The sequence below is a fragment of the Ruditapes philippinarum genome, unplaced genomic scaffold, assembly GCF_026571515.1.
Source record: "Ruditapes philippinarum isolate M1 unplaced genomic scaffold, ASM2657151v2 ctg744_1_1_1_1, whole genome shotgun sequence".
In the NCBI taxonomy this organism is placed as follows: domain Eukaryota; kingdom Metazoa; phylum Mollusca; class Bivalvia; order Venerida; family Veneridae; genus Ruditapes; species Ruditapes philippinarum.
This window is the reverse complement of record NW_026862771.1, coordinates 224,478-232,781: the sequence shown is the minus strand read 5'-3', so window position 1 is coordinate 232,781 and position 8,304 is coordinate 224,478.

The window sequence follows — 8,304 nt, the reverse complement described above, 5'->3', positions numbered from 1 at the left end:
GGTCATTGATTTTTCTTATATGTGTATAGCAAAAACTTAAAAAACCTTCTTTGAAAAAATGCTAAATAGCTAGAGTTTAGATATTAAGCATGAATCATCTTCTAGTGAGTGTCTACAAAGTTTGTTCAAATTAAAGCCCTGGGGTCAAAATTGGCCCTGCCCAGGGGTCAGTGTTTTTAACTATATGTGTATAGTAAAAACTTAAAAAATCTTCTTTTAAAAAATCCAATGAGCTAGAGCTTAGATGTTTAGCATGAAACATCTTCTTATGGGTGTCTACCAAGTTTGTTCAAATAAAAGCCCTTGGGTTAAAATTAACTCTGCCAGGGGGGGGGGGGGAGAAAGTCATTGTTTTTCTTTATATGTGTATAGCAAAAACTTAACATCATGAAACATCTTCTAATGGGTGTCTTAATTCCAAGTTTGTTCAAATAAAAGCCCTGGGGTTTAAACTGGCCCCGCTTCGGGGGCCTATATACAGGTGAGCGACCTCAGGGCCATCATGGCCCTCTTGTTTGTTTTCCCCCTCTGTCTTAATGGCCCATCTTTTTTGGGTAGTTGTTGAAAGTCTGTTTGTGTTGGTTGTTTTGACGGTTTGGGCTGTGATATCTCAGGCTCCAACGTTGACCTAAAAAAGACTGCTGATTTTTACCAGTGCTGTTGTACATAAGATTAACCCTTGATTCTGATACTAATGATTTGGCTTCTTCCTGTAGTTTGTCTCCAAAGAGTTTCCCAGCTGAATGCTGATGTTTTAGAATGGCATTTCTGTACCTTGGATGTACTGTTCTATGGATTCTTTCCCTACGTGTTTGTATGTTTTTGTTCATGGCGTTTGTAAGAAGTTTAAAGGCGTCTCCAATATTTTGTTTCAATTCTTTGTCATTAGAATTTTGCACTTGTGCCAAAGCTTTTGTGAGGGGCACGAGTGTGGCAGCCATTGATCCGTGACATCTTTGGAGTATGTTTTCTGCTGCTTTCACTTTTGGATTTAATCTTCGCCAAAGGAAGTCATCAATTTGAGGGACTTGTAGCTATAGTGGGTGTTTAGGCCTTTTCTGTCTGTCTTTTATTTCTTTGTGTTTTGTTTCATCTTTTTCCTTTAGATGAGCTTGCAGAGCACTTGTTGTCAAATTGGCTAGTTTCTCATCAACCCCTGGGCCTACTTCAGAATCTTCTGAATAAAATTCTTCAAGATCCTGTTGCCCCGAAAGAAATAAATCAATGTCATCTTTTTCTTTTCCATTCTTGCTTTGAGTACTCTGTGCATCCCACATCTCTTCATCAGAATCTGTTTCTGAATCCGACTTGTGTCCTGTTCTGTGTTCACATACACTTTTTGAGCTAGAACAACTTTGCTCATCATCATATTTAGTTGTTGTTTTTCTTTTTAAATTATTAACAACTTCTTTCAGTGCTTGTATTGATTTATTCATCTCTGCAACACTGTTCCTGAGAATTTGTCCATTCGTTTTTTTAAAGTTCTCAAAATAGCGTCCCCTGGCAAGCTTTTCCCGTATGGGGCCTCAGACTCTGACCCAGACGCCATATTTGTAAATTGATATGGTAGCTAAAAATCAAATGTTACATACTTATACTATAAACGCCAGGATCAAATTATTTGAGGAACAAATTATTTTCGTTTTCCGAAAATCTAATTTTATCCGATAACGGATATGTAAAACATTCTCCATTCGTTGTTAGTAAGCCCCGCATAAAATATGCATTACTACTTCACGTATTGAGCATATCTAAAACGCGGCACTGCTTGGCTATTAATCAGCTGATAAACACACGCACCTGCTTTTATAATGAAGGGGCAGATTATTATTTATCAATTTACTCTTTAGATAACATGGACACTAATTGCATTTTTGTGCCCCCACTTTAGTGGCGGGCTTTTAGATTTACTCTTGTCCGTCCGTCCTTCTGTCCGTCCGTTCTCTTTTGTGTCGCATGTAACTCAAAAAGTATTTGACCTAGAGCCATGAAACTTTACAGGAATGTTGATCAGCATGTGTAGTTGTGCACCTGGGTATTTTCGTCTGGATATTTTTAGTATTTTTAGAGTTATTGCCCTTGACTTAGTAAAATTTTGCAATTTTCAACTTGTGTCGCATGTAACTCAAAAAGTATTTGACCTAGAGTCATGAAACTTTACAGGAATGTTGATCAGCATGTGTAGCTGTGCACCTGGGTATTTTTGTCTGGATTTATTTTTATGCCACCGCAGCATCTGCGATGCGGTGGCATATAGCGATTCACCTGTGTGTGTGTGTGTGTTTGTTCGTTTGTTTGTTTGTGTGTGTGTGTGTTATATAGATTATATAGTGAACTTAAAAAATCTTCTTGTGAAAAACCACTAGTCCAATTTCAACCAAACTTGGCAGGATTGATCCTTGGGTGAAGGGCTTCCAAAGTTGTTCAAAGAATTTAATTCCATGCAGAAATCTGGTTGCCATGGCAACCAAAAGGAATTATAAGAATAAATTTAAAAAATCTTCTTGTAAAGACCCAAAAGGCCTAGAGCTTAGATATTTTGCATAAGGCATTGTCTGGTAGACCTCTACCAAAATTGTTCAAATTATAGCCCTGGGGTCAAAATCGGCCCCACCCCGGGGGTCATTGATTTTCACTATATGTACATATAGTAAAAACTTAAAATACCTTTTTGTAAAGACCCATAGGCCTAGAGCTTAGAATATTTTGCATAAGGCATTGTCTGGTAGACCTCTTACAATATTGTTCAAATTATAGCCCTGGGGTCAAAATCAGCCCTGCCCCGGGGGTCATGGATTTTCACTATATGTACATATAGTAAAAATTTAAAATACCTTCTTGTAAAGACCCAAATGGCCTAGAGCTTAGATATTTTGCATAAGGCATTGTCTGATAGACCTCTACCCAGATTGTTCAAATTGTAGCCCTGGGGTCAAAATTGCCCCCGCCTCGGGGTCATTGATTTTCAATATATACATATAGTAAAAAATCAAAAAAATCTTATTGTCTGAAGGTACAAGGCTTAGAGCTTTAATATTTGTTAAATGATATCATATATAGGTACTCTACCAAAGTTGTTCAAATTTTGCCTCTAGTGTCAAAATTAAAAGTGAACTTTGATATCAGCTGACCTAGATTTTGACAAAGTGTATTACATGTTGTCCTTTGATGCAGTCATGAAATTTTAGGCTGTGTGAAATATGACCTTCACCACCAAATTCACTAGACTCAAGTGCATTGATATATTCCTACTCTGATCTTTTATTGAGTTAACAATAGATTTAACCACTAATCTGATAATAAGAATTAGATATGCATTATGACAATTTTCAATTGTATAGAAACAAAAAAATCTGTTCCTACACTACTATTTAGTGTTGTTTTATTGCGGTGGCATAGCATTTTTCTCAAATGCAATCTTGTTTTTTTTTAGTTATTGCCCTTGACTTAGAAAATGTTTGCAATTTTCAACTTGTGTCGCATGTAACTCAAAAAGGATTTTACATAGAGTCATTAAACCTTACGGGAAGGTTGTTCAGCATATTTAGTTTTGCACCTGGGGTTTGGCTTGTGGATTTAGCCAGTATTTGTAGAGTTTTTTCCCTTGACTTAGTAAAACCGTTTCATTATGTTGTTATTTGTTCCTTGAGTGCTTGAGTTAGATTCAAGCAACTTTACAGGAATAATGATCAACATCACTAAATTACAGGAATAATGATTCACATCACTGTGAAGCTATGCACCTGGGACTTTGCATGTGGATTTTTTTCCAGTTTTGTTAGAGTTATTGCCCTTGATTTACAGTAGTATAAATTTGCAATTTTCAACTTGTTCATGCATAGCTCAAAAAGTATTTCACTTGTAGGCCTGAAAGTTTACAAGAATGTTGGTCAGGATGTGTACTTATGCATCTTGGGGTTTGCTTGTGGATTTATTCAGTATTTGTAAAGTTCTTGCCCTTTACTTAGTAAAGGATTTTTAGTTTTCAAAAAATATTTGACCTAGAGTCATAAGATTGACAGAACAGTGGCGCGGTGGGGGCACCCGTGTCCTATGGACACATTTCTAGTTTAACAAAATGATACGATAGACATATATTTATCAATACTGTTCTAAATGCATCGCTTATTAGCTGTACTGCAGAACATATATTGTAAACAAAAACTCGCTTATTTAACGTGATCGTCTGACCATGCTGACCTGTTGGTCATGTAAATGATATTGTTTTTGTTGGAATGTTAACGTTTGAATATTGGTATGGCTTGCGTTAACAAATGGATTTCATCCAAAACTTATTTAGTTTTGCCTTTCAGGCTAGCTAATAAAGAGCATGATTAGCAATGGATCCTTTTTTCGTATACCTGCTTCGAATTCCATTGATCGCCATTATTGACCATCCCCTTAAATTATTTCTCTAAAATTACGAGTTTTAACATACTTACTTGGCAATCCTACTGAAAAATAATAACACTTGTACAGAGGATAAACTTAGGCTTTAAAGATATGTATACTTATCACGAATGTTTTTTGAAAAGTTTTTTTTTATTGATATTTTAACTTTTTGTGGACGCCTCCGGCTGCTGATAAGCCTCATTCTGATCTGACTGCTGTAGCTGCGTCATCTCTCTGTGGGACCCATTAAAGGAGATATGCAGGAGATGAAATGTTGTCTGCTCAATAACTTATGAAGGAGTAAGTCCAGGTTTGTTAAACTTGGTAAAGACATTGCCCATGACCAGTTGATGACCTCTATAGATTTAATGTCAAAGGTCAAGATCACATTGAAACATGTAAAAAGCCAATGAACCAACATAGTGGGTTTGTGACCAGCATGGATCCAGACCAGCCTGCAAATCCGGGCAGTCTGATCAGGATCCATGCTGTTCGCTATCAGTTTCTCTACTTGTTATAGGGTTTGTAAGCAAACAGCATGGATCCTGATCAGACTGCGTGGATGCGCAGGCTGGTCTGGATCCATGCTGGTCACAAACCCATTATGTTGGTTTTGTTGTGACACAGCTTAAATATGCCTAGGTTTGTGAAACTTGGTATTGACATTGGGTATGGCAAGATGACGACCCTTTTTGTGGTCATTATGTCAAAGGTCAAGGTCATGTTGACACTGTGTAAATCTGTGTCTGGTCAATAACTTGAGAAGGATAAAGCTTCCACTTGTGAAACTTGGTATTGGCATTGAACATGGCAAGTTGATTGCCCCTATTAATTTTGAGTTTATTAAGTCTAAGGTCAAGGTTAGGTTGTTTTCTTTCATTGTTCATTTGAGCCCTATCATGTATTAACATTGTACATCTTAAAATAGCATGTACTACAAATTGGATGTAGAATGCTCTGACTCATATATTGTTAAAATGTAGAGAATATTATTTGAATAACCAGGGATGTTTGAGGAGTTTAAAATTATTGTCCACAACCTGTTATTGTGGAAGGAAATGTTTTTTTTCTCAAGCAATAGATTTAAGAAAAAAGAAAGGGACAATAACTTTGTCAACTATATATATTTTGTTAGTATTTGTTTTAATTTGTTTTGAAGAAGAACCTTGAATGTTTTGTATTTAATTAAATAATCAAACCATTTACAAAAACAGTTTAACTGTGAATTTTTAAGTAACTAGAAAAAGTAAGCCTTTTTCTGCCATTAGTTTGAACATATTTTATGTCTCAGGATATATGTACATGTTACAATATACATAAAGCATTTCAAATATTCTTTAAAAAAAATAGGATTAGAATGGAAGACAGTGTTTTAAAAATTCTTATCATAATTGTTCTGCCATTTAGAACAGGTTTATAAGTGTTCCAAAAGAAAGAAAACCCTGTGGTTTATCTAGACTTGAACATTGATGGAAATGGTCATAGATTAGGTTGATACAACTTTGCATACAAATCTAGTCATGTGTATTATTTTTACACTTTTCATTTTGTACCAAAGATATATCAGTAAAATGGTGTTATGTTATACTAGTATTATTATATGCTTTGCAGTGGAATGTGAAATTTGATAGTTTTCACAATGAAATTATATTTTATAATTTTCACAATGAAATTATATTTGATAATTTTCACTGTAGCTGGACCATATTTGAATGTCAGTGAAAATAATATTTCATAATAAAACGGAATAAATAACAGGAATAAATTCAACATTGTTCATTGTTTGTATTATAATTGTGCCCCCAGGGGGGGGCATTTAGATTTACCCTTGTCTGTCCGTCTGTCTGTTTGTTTTGTGTAGCACGTAACTCAAAAAGTATTTGACCTAGAGTTATGAAACTTTACAGGAATGTTGATCAGCATGTGTAGTTGTGCACCTTGGTATTTTCGTGTGGATTTATTTAGTATTTTTAGAGTTATTGCCCTTGACTTAGTAAAAATTTGCAATTTTCAACTTGTGTCGCAGGTAACTCAAAAAGGATTTGACCTAGAGTTTTGAAACTTTACAGGAATGTTGATCAGCATGTGTAGTTATGCACCTGGGTATTTTTTTTTTTTGATTTATATAGTATTTTTAGAGTTATTGCCCTTGACTTAGTAAAAATTTGCAATTTTCAACTTGTGTCGCATGTTACTCAAAAGTATTTGACCTAGAGTCATGAAACTTTACAGGAATGTTGATCAGCATGTGTAGTTGTGCACTTGGGTATTTTCGTTTGGATTTATTTAGTATTTTAAGAGTTATTGCCCTTGACTTAGAAATTTTTTGCAATTTTCAACTTGTGTGGCATGTAACTCAAAAAGGATTTGACATAGAGTCATTAAACTTTATGGGAATGTTGCTCAGCTTATGTAATTGTGCACCTTGGGTTTCACTTGTGGATTTATCCAGTATTTGTAGAGTTATTGCCCTTGACTTAGTAAAAATCGTTTCCTTATGTTGTGTTATTTGTTCCTTGAGTGCTTGAGTTTGATTCAACCAACTTTACAGGAATAATGATCAACATCACTAAATTACAGGAATAATGATCAACATCACTGTGAAGCTATGCACCTAGGACTTTGCATGTGCATTTTTTTTCAGTTTTGTTAGAGTTATTGCCCTTGACTTACAGTAGTATAAATTTGCAACTTGTTCATGCATAGCTCAAAAAGTATTTGACTTTATGCCTGAAAGTTAACAAGAATTTTGGTTAGCATGTGTACTTATGCATTTCGGGGTTTGCTTGTGGATTTATTCAGTATTTGTAAAGTTCTTGCCCTTTACTTAGTAAAAGTTTTTTAGTTTTCAACTTGTGGCACATGTAGTCCAAAAAATATTTGACCTAGAGTCATAAGATTGACAGAACAGTGGCATGTGGGGGCACCCGTGTCCTATGGACACATTTCTAGTTATAATAGATTTCTATAATTTAAGATTTTAGCTAAGGCACTGGAGTTTGGGAGATAATATTTTAAAAGGTTTTCTTCCAGTTAAATGGTGAAGGCATTGAAATTTACTTCAATATGACCTAATAACTTTTATTAAATTTTAGCCTCTCCCTTTTTATTGTAGTATTCAAAGAAAATCAGGAAACATGGCCAATGTAATGTAGTTTGCCTGTATTATAAAAACATCTCAACAAAGGCACAAAAAACACATTAAAACAACAAAGACATTCAACAATTAATAGTTTATTTGATATTTCATGATAAACATTGACAAAACATCAACAGATCATTTACATTTTCTACAACAAAGTGATTATCAAATGCAAAAGGCACACACATTTATTAATTTTATATACTGACCTTTTCAAGATGCAATGAATTTTATGTTACAATTATCATGAGAGTACTTTCAAATCTACTGTTGTTCGTGTTTTTTTTTAATCAATGAAAATATTCATGGTTTGGCTGATGATTCAAGTTGTCATGACAATAACAAGCATATACTAAGGTTATTTATGTTATAACAAAATAAGATAATAAAATATAAATCATGAAATGGGGGGCATCCCTTAGAAGACACAACACACAACAAAAACACGTGAACATTTGAAAGCTTCAGTTCTGAATATTGTTTGTCATTTCCTTACTGGAAGTTGTAATTCTAACATACTATATATGATATTTTATAAAACTTCATTGGATGTTAAATATTTCAGTTTTTATTGAAACAAGAAATGTCAGAATACAATATCTTTAAGCACTTCTGTGAATAAGAATCCCCTAACAGATTCCAAACAGAGATAGTCAACAAAGTGTATTTTTCCTTTGTAATTCAGTATGTTATGTTCAGCCAAGTTTGATAATGATGGCAGCATTTTATATACAATTTAACAGCATTTTTCCTGGAGATGCAAATCTGTT